This window comes from Enhydra lutris, unplaced genomic scaffold, assembly GCF_002288905.1.
Source record: "Enhydra lutris kenyoni isolate GAN:26980312 unplaced genomic scaffold, ASM228890v2 scaffoldscaffold48, whole genome shotgun sequence".
In the NCBI taxonomy this organism is placed as follows: Eukaryota; Metazoa; Chordata; class Mammalia; order Carnivora; family Mustelidae; genus Enhydra; species Enhydra lutris.
The window spans coordinates 8,381,381-8,390,932 of NW_019154132.1; positions in this window are offsets into that span (position 1 = coordinate 8,381,381).

A 9,552-nucleotide genomic window follows, 5' to 3' on the forward strand; every position below is an offset into this window, starting at 1 on the left:
CCTCCCCACCGCCCCATGTTCTCTCACAAATAAATAAATAAATCTTTTAAAAAAGGAAACTCTATTCATATTCTAGATACAAGTTATTTTTGATTATTTATATGCGTGGCAAATTCATTCTCCCACTCCATGGATTATACTTTTCCTCTCTAGGTGGTATCTTTGATAGGAACTTTCTATTTTTATTCTATTTTGAATTAATTTCAGATTTATTAGAAGAGTTAGAGTACAGGCAAATCCCACATGTGCTTTATTCAGCTTCTTCTAGTATTAACATATTTGTCAAACAAAACACTTAGCAAACTCAGAATTTGGGACTGGTTTGACATTATTGACTAAACTACAAAGTTCAGGGGCGCCTGGGTGGCTCAGTGGGTTAAAGCCTCTGCTTTTGGCTCAGGTCATGATCCCAGGGTCCTGGGATCGAGCCCCACATCGGTTCCCTGCTCAGGAGGGAGCCTGCTTCCCTCTCTCTCTCTCTGCCTGCCTCTCTGCCTACTCGTGATCTCTGTCAAATAAATAAATAAAATCTTTAAAAAAAAAAAAACTACAAAGTTCATTCAGATTTCATGAGTTTTTTCACTATTGTCTTTTTCTGTTCAGGGATCCAAGGCAGCATACCATTATGCCTGTCCTGTCTCCTTGCCTTTCCCCCTTTCTGTGGCAATTTCTTTCATTGGTCCTCGTGAAGTTTGCTCCTTCTAAAGAGGACTGGTCAGTTATTTTGTAAACTCCAAAAATTATCCTAGAATTCTTCCTCTCCTTTCCAATTGCATATTCATCACCTCCTAAATATCTCTGATATTGGTTCCATTCTCTCCAACACCAATTTCTGAGTGCTTATTTAGTCCTTATAATTTCCTACTTGTACTTACTTAAATACCACTTCTTAGAAAGTCTTTCTGAACATTTCATATGTATTTAAATCACAGAAATTATTGTCACATTATATAAATGTTTATGCCATAACTCTAGGCCTGCGTCTCTCTTGTGGGATAACTGAGTGAGGGAGCTATGCCATTTATATATCCTATAAATATTCTAGGAGTCTTTCAAATTGCTCAATATACATTTGTTGAATGGATGAAACAATGTGACATTTGGGTTAACAGATTTCATTAAAAAATTACAATTTTCTCATTGCTTATTATAATTGCAATTGTAATAATTGTAGTAAGTGAATATCTTCTCATACTTTTCAGTGGAAGCGACTGAATGCTTCTCATACTTTTCAGTGGAAGGGATATGTGGGTTCATGGATTGTTATTTATTAACCTTTCTGAAAAGTCGTTAGTCCAGATGGCACTATTAATATGAACCAATGTCACTTTAAAATAGAACATGAACCATTTATGACCATCTCTGCTTTCCAGGAAAAGTTTATGTTCATGTGGTTTTTTTTTTTCTTTTTAAGATTTTATTTATTTATTTGGCAGAGAGAGACACAGGGAGAGAGGGAACACAAGATGGGGTTGTGGGAGAGGGAGAAGCAGGCTTCCTGCCCAGCAGGGAGCCCAATGCAGGGCTCAATCCCAGGACCCTGGCATCATGACCTGAGCCAAAGTTAGGCACTTAACAACTGAGACACGCAGGCGCCCCTGTTCATATGGTTCTAACGAAGCCTTCTGAGATTATAGCCACCTCATTTGAATATTCATGTCTATTTGGAAGATAAGTCAAATCATACTACTATTGAAGTTGTATGTTTAGAAAAGCTTAATGTTATTTGACTTTTGAATATTATAATTTCAAATTATATACTACTTATTAACAAAACTGTCATAAGAAAGAAATTTCAGTTCTGTGGTGAATAGGTTTTGAATTATCCATTTTTCAATGTGGCAGGTGAAATACAGTAAAATCAAGCAACTGATGTTAAATCCCATCACATTCCTCACAATAATTCAGAAATATTGATTCCAAATTCTAGATTCTTGATTTTTCTTTTTTATGGTGATGACATTGTTTTGAGCTAACATAGAGGAGTCACATAAAATCATCAAAGCATAACTTCTGATCTGGCTTTTATGTGTCATATTTTTGAAATTCTCGTTGTTGATGACCTTTAATCCCTACCCCAGCTTTAGACTTAGTCCCTTCGGGATCTCCTGTTTGGAGAGACAAATGGACCTTGGAGTTCACAGCTTAGCAAGTCATATTCTACTTAGTTTTCCTCTGATCCTGGCACCTACATTCTCTATTTTTTTCCCTTGTGATTCAGCTTCTACCATGTGTTCTACCTGAGTGATGTCTTCTCAACCTTGACCATACTTTCTTTGGCTGCGTGCTCAATATTTCTACTAAGACTCAAATTCTGACTAGTCCTTTGAGTCTATCCCCCACCTCCTCTTGCCCGTAAAACTTCTCCCTGTGTTTGAGTCCTATTACCTGCTGGTAGTCTACTCGAAGTGCCTACTTGTAACGTTAGGCATCTCACTGATGAGGAGGATTTACTTAAGCAGGGGCAGCAGGAAGAAAATCCCTTTTTTCACCACTGCCCAGGCATCCCTCTAAAGCCTAGTTGAGCTGGCCAGTCTCCTGAGATGGGTTAATAGGTAAACCAGCAGAATCGTCCATAGAACCCCTTCCTTGGAAAAAGTCTTGCTCAATGTTAAATGGGCCAGAGAAAGAAGGCAGCATTAAGTCCTTTGGAGGAGGACAAAGAAACAACGGAGAGGATACCAAGCCTCATCTGGTGGTGTGGTGGCTAGAAAGAGTAGAGTTTCAGGAATGGGTTGTCAGACAGGCATTAGGATCCAGAGTAAAAGACACTTGGATTTGGGTCTATTCTGTCTCTTATTACATGTAAACTTTACGTACATTTATCTTGAGGAGGCCTATTCCAAGTCTGTACAATGGAAATGATCTCTGCCTTTCCTGTCTCCCAGGATTTTGTACAAGTGATGATTCCTTCACTGTGCATTAGACAACAACACAACTGGAGAATCTTATAAGGTATATGAATCAGTATCGTCTCAAATAATCAAGGCTTTAGGTGTAATAACGTTTTCCAATTTCAAACAATTATGCATATGTATTAAAACAATCTTATCTAATATAAAATTTAAGATTGACTGATTTCTATATTTCCATTACTTAGTTTTCCTTCCAAAATATTTGAGATCTTTAAGTTGTTAAGCATTACAAATCTTACTGCTCAAATTTGAATTTTTCTCAATTTAAATTGGTAAATGAGCCAGTATTTCTAAAATAAATTCAATCAAAATAGCAGCCAACCAACTATTATTTATATGAGTTGCAATGGCAAATTAGAGAACCACTGCAAGGCAAATCAGTGAATCAGTAAGACAAGTAAGAACTTTCTAATTAGTTTTGGCTCCTATCAAGATGGTGAACTAGCATAGACTGCTGGCTTCTTCTAAAACAACCCTGGGGAAATTACAGAAGAGAGAGGCAGATAGATAAACATACGGATTCTAAGAAAAAACAAAAACAAAAGCAAAAAATGAGGTGTCCTGGGGTGACTAAGACTGTTTTAAGCCTTTCAGTATGAAGGAATAAAGAGTGTGTGTGTGTGCGCGTGCACGTGTGCGCACAGGATGGTGTGGGAAGGAGGGGGGTGCATTGTGTGTGGGGGCAAAGTGTGCAGGGGAGAGCTGTATGTTGGGGAGTGGGGTGTAGTAGATAATGAGAAGGCTTGGCGGGGGGCAGCGGGGAGGAACAGGAAACAGCTAATGCCTATACAAAGGTGTGTAATCACTGTAAAACAAACATCAGAAACAGCATGATTCAAACAGAGAACTCAGGAATTTAAAATAACCATGATAAATATAATAAGGGAAAATACTGCTAACATCAAGCAAAACCAAGAAATCATTAGAAAAATCCAAGTGGAAGTATTAGGTATGAAAATGTAATAGTTGGAATATAGAAAAACACCACCACTACACTGCATGGGATAAATAGTAGGTTGGGTAGATGAAGAACAAGTAGAAAGATCAGACTGAGAGTGTCTCTGAGCCAAGAAAGAAAGAATACAGTAAAGAGAGGAGTAAAGAGAAGGAAGCCGTGAAAGAACAGCTCAGGGATATGTGAGACAAAAGCAGAACCGACATCACTTTTAAGAGCCCTAGAGGGAAGGAAAAATAAACTATTAGATCTTAGAAACTCTGTAAATAGACAAGCCCTCAGAATTAAGGGGAAACAAACAACACCCTCCCCCCCCAAAAAAAAAACTGCTCATGCCTGTGTTTTATGAGAATGGCGAACTGCTAAGAATGGAGTGATTAATTAAATATATGCCAGTAAGAGTAAATTTGAGAATTTATGAGATAGCAGGGACACTGAAAAATGAGTTTCTTTATTCAGCGTATGACTGTCAGCTGGTGTACGGCACCATTTGAATGAGTCCCATGACCACGCACTAGCTCCATGAACCAGCCCCCCAGCCGCGGCACCACACTCCTCCGGTGCAAGCCTCTTCTGAATCCCACAACAATTCTTAGTGGTTTAAAGATAGGCTTGAGGGACACCTGGATGGCTCAGTCACTTAAGTGCCTGACTTAGTCTCAGATCATGGTCCCAGGGTCCTGGGATGGAGTCCCCGGTCGGGCTTCCTGCTCGGAGAGGAGTCTGCTTCTCCCTCTGCCTCTGCTCCTTCCCCCTCTCACGGTCTCTCTCTCTCTCAAATAAATAAATAAAATTAAAAAAAAAATAACAATAGGCTTGACTGGCTATGGATGTGTTTGTGGGCATTTTACAGTAAACTACCCGCACCCCCACCCCATCCTATTAGAGCAAACCTTAAGATCAGATGTTGCTATCAACTTCTTTGATTTCATGAGAGTTGTTCAGATACGAAAACAGTCCTGATAATGTGGGAAACAAAGGCAAAAGAAACGTTAAATTTCATTATTACTTACAGCCCATTTACAAATCCTTGAAACAGGCAGAGTGACATTCCTCTAGGAACTCAGTTGCCTTGTTGTTAATATTTTGCTAAGGGCAAAAGGCAATCTTAGCCCAACACCCATGACCCTCTAAGTCTACTTTAACATATAAAAATTCCTTTGGAAACTTCCTTTATCTCTGTCCCCCAAGAAAATATGTTGGCCATCATCCCCAAGCATATGACCCACCATTATATATCTGAAGGGTCTCATGACTAAGGTATTATTGGACAGTAATAAATGATAGCTAGCCACCTCAAGGTCCTGGAAACCTTGCTTCCAAAATTCCTTAGAGACTTATGCTATTCTTAACCCCCTCCCAAAATGAATGTAAATAATCAGCTACGCCTCATGACCCCAGTGCAGCAATTTCTACCCACGGGTCCTGTCCCTGTGTTTTAATAAAACCACCTTTTTGCACCAAAGAAGTCTCAAGACTTCTTTCTTGGCCATTGGCTTCGACCCTAACATCTTTCCTACATCACTAAGATTGGCATATACTGCATACTAACATTATATCAATTAAAATGTGGTTAGAAACTAGAGAAAAGATTACCTGAATTTCTCAGTCATCCCTAGGTAGGGGTGTGTGTGTGTATGTATGTATGTTATACATACACCCACACATACAAAAAAAATCCTATGCAATTAAAATTAAGATATATGCTTTTTTCCAAAACATATAAAAAAAATCAATCCGCAAATGTTTATATTTTGTTGAGTCAGAAATAAAGCACAATATACACTTGAACTCATCTGCTTTTTATTATTCCTTTCATTGTGACTGGCATTAGGAGAAAAAAAAAGGGAGAGAGTCCTGCAAGGAAATCTATAATAATGACTCCAAGGTCTCATTTCTATCATTATCTATTGTGAATAATTATCCACATTTTACTTATTTCATCTATTTAAATCTTATCAATTGTGTTAAACTGATTAAAATGGACTAATTAATTATGTTTTAGAAATTTGGGGGTATCATAGGATTAAGATATTTAATAAAAACATTTTTGTGATTAAAGTCTCAGAAGAATCCCATAAGTGTTAAGTCCTACTTCCCAAACCCCTTGTAATACACAGTTCATTCTGAAGCAGGAGTAAATCACTGAAGTGAACATTTTCTTCATAATGTCACTACAAAATATCATAAAAAGTATTCTAACTACATGCCATGAAATTAAAACAACAGACCATGACTGGTAGGAAATTATAGGTTTATCTTAGTTTTGTGAAGATTTAAAAAAAAGTAACATTTATGGAGAAAGTAATGAATATTAAATCTTTCATACACCTACAATGATTAAAGAACTCTTTTCAATTATGCTAGCAACTCTGCAACATGGTGAGATCTTTGGTCGGTTTGAACAAAGAGAATGAGAGATGTTAATTAGTGTCAGGTCACACAGAATGGAAGTTTGAAAAGCAAATGGAAGGGAATCAGGTGGAAGTTGTTCAAGGAGTTTAAGATGTTCCAACACCAAAAATAGGACAGGGATCTGGTACTCCAAGACTCTGATACTCAAGTGTGGTCCACAGACCAGCAGCAGGAGCATACACAATCCTATCAAATTAAAATCTTTTTAAAGAAGATCCTTGGGTGACTCATATGCGCATTTAAATTTTGGAAACACTACCACTATGGGGAATTATTTTACAACAATTTAAGGCTAGTAAGATATCTATGACTGGAAGAAAACAACATAGTTTCAACATAGTTTCATGTATTTTTATGTAGCAATCACAGTAAATCTTCTTTAGAATGGGTATTCCTTAAGAGTGTTTTTTTTCTGTTTTGTTTTGTTTTTTTTGCAACCTCAGCATCTGGTATAATGCGTGGCTCATATGTGCCCAGTGAGAATGGGTGAGTAAATTATGTTAAAGCAAAAATAGAGTAGTCAAGTCAGTGACGCTACACTCTTTGTTAAAAACATTAAGATGGTTGGCTCAATGGGCAAGTATAAGAACTTTTAATAGGGACCCATGGAAAGCAGAGTTAATGAAAATAGGAAAAAAAATTTTTGCTCAAACACATAATGGTAAAAAAAAAAAAAAACCTGTCATCTGCTTATTTAGGAAGTAAGCACACAAAGGTTTTGGGCATCATATGCATAATGTGATAATTTGATAATTTTAAAGGGCAAATGTGATACTGGAATGCAAAAATATTTTCATTATGCTAAGCCCTCTTATTGGCCCATTATCCTGGTCAAATTTTTCTAGAATTCCATGCTCTTTGCTCAGGACGAATCGAGAATGTGAAGTGGATTTATGATAAAAATCACTTGAGAAAATTAAAGAGACTGAGAGGATAGCCCAGAGAATGCTCACAGTATTTTAAAACATCTGTTCACCATAAAGCCAGCAGTGCAGTTCTGAAAACCCAGATTCGGTCTAGTTTTGAAGGCAGTTTCCAGGAGACTGTCCTCAATTCCAACACCAGCTGCAAGCTCTGAGGATCCCAGGCCACTTTGTTACCAACAGGGTACAAATTGGGCAGTCCCCACTATGCCCTCAGGGTCAGGTTCTAGGGTGCCAGAATAATTTACAGAACTCAGGGAAGTGCTATACTTTGTTATGAAGTTTCCGAATCAGGACAAGACATAAGAACACCCGAGGGTGGGGTCTGGGTGGGTTACAAACATTAAGCTCCCACGTCCTCAGGACACATCACCCTCCAGGCACATCAATGTGGATCTCCAACCTGAGAAGCTCTCCTGAGCTTTCCTATGTCATTTTTATAAAGCCTCACTACAGACCCTTGATGGCTGAATCACTGATGACACAAACCCTGTTCTTCTCTGGAGGTTGGACTGACATCACGAAGCTCAAAGCCCCAACTCCACAGCTGGTCATTCCAGCATGGCCAGCCCTTACTTTGGAACTATCTAGGGCCCCACCATGAATATCAAAGACATGCCTGTTACTTCGGAAACCCCCAAGATGAGAAGGTCCTTCCCAGGAACCAAGGAAAAAGGCCAGCTAAACTCTTTATTATACAAGTTGGCCTTACTGAGGATTCTGGCTAGGCCGGCTTACGTCCATCCAGGTAAAATCTAATACGGTAATCCACGGGAGACCACCAGATTCTTCTACTGTTACTTTGTTGCACTGGTTATACCAAAAAAGGGGATAGAAGATGGCAGAATTCAGAACATATTGTCCAGTGTAGTTTTTGGCCTAATAGTATTCTTTGATCACTAGTCGTGTATAACACAGATATTTACTGGGTGCCTACTCTGTGACAGACACCTAATATGAACACTGCTGAAGAAACAATTTATATGTACAGATTGCTTAAACAAAGACATGTATCTGCATTTAACTAATGTTCCAATCAAATGATCCTTGTCTATTCATTAATGTCTCACAAACTCTTTACTAAAAATATTTCATCATCTATTATGTTACTTTGGCCTACTTCTGTGCTCATAGTGGGGTATGGTAGACAAAAAATGCACTCTGGGGTGTGACCGAACTGGGTCTGAAATCCAGTTAATCATGAGCTAGTAAGTACTTACTCTGGTCCTCAACCTCTGTATCTGCAAAACCATGAACATAATCACATCATCTTAGAGAGGCTACAAAGTTGATTAAGAGCCTGACTCTCAGAGTAGGCTGCTTGACAGCTCTGGTTCTTTCTAGCCATGTAAGGTTAGCAATTGTCACCTAATCCCACTGGCCACAGATTCCTCATCTGTAAAATGAGGGCAATACTTGCCCTCATAGAGATGTTGTGAGAATTAAATAATTTATTGAATATTTCACTTATAACAGTGCCTGGCACCTAATAAGCACTTAAATTTTAGTGATTATAGCAATTACTATTTTTAATTCCCTTATTAATTATATTTATTATATTTCTGTTGTGATCACATAAGATTTATGAATGCTATTATAAAACGTGACACAAAGTATATATTCAAATGTTGATTTCCTTTACTATAGCAATTATTGGGTTTCACACTATTCATTAAGAGTACTCCATGGACACAAATAAGTGAGATGAGGTTCACCTTCATTTGATGGGAGGTTAAAAAAAAAAAAAAAGCAAATGGGAGTATAAACGGTTAGGCTGGCAAACCAATTTTTGAGCAGTGTTAAACTGCTTGAAAGTGGGGGGTAGGAGGAAGAATTCTTAATAGTCAAAGGTTAAAAAAAAAAAAAAGTGTGGGCATAAAAGGATGCTTTGAAAAGTTAACATCATAATCTTTTATCAAGAACCTGGAAAGGGGTGCCTGGGTGGCTCAGTGGGTTAAAGCCTCTGCCTTCGGCTCAGGTCATGATCCCAGGGTCCTGGGATCGAGCCCCGCATCTGGCTCTCTGCTCGGCGGGGAGCCTGCTTCCTCCTCTCTCTCTGCCTGCCTCTCTGCCTCCTTGTGATTTCTGCCTGTCAAATAAATAAATAAATCTTAAAAAAAAAAACAAACCTGGAAAATCGTTTTTAAAGCACAAATCCTTACCATTTTAAGAGTTTAAGAAGGCATAATAAAGTACCAACTAATATTTCTTTCATTTCAAAATATGGAAACATAAATATAATCACCACTTGGGGAAAAATACCCTCACAGTATTTTAATATATGACAAACGAAAATCAGTCAGAATTCCTTATGCTAAATCTTTAAATTATTATAGGCTCTGTT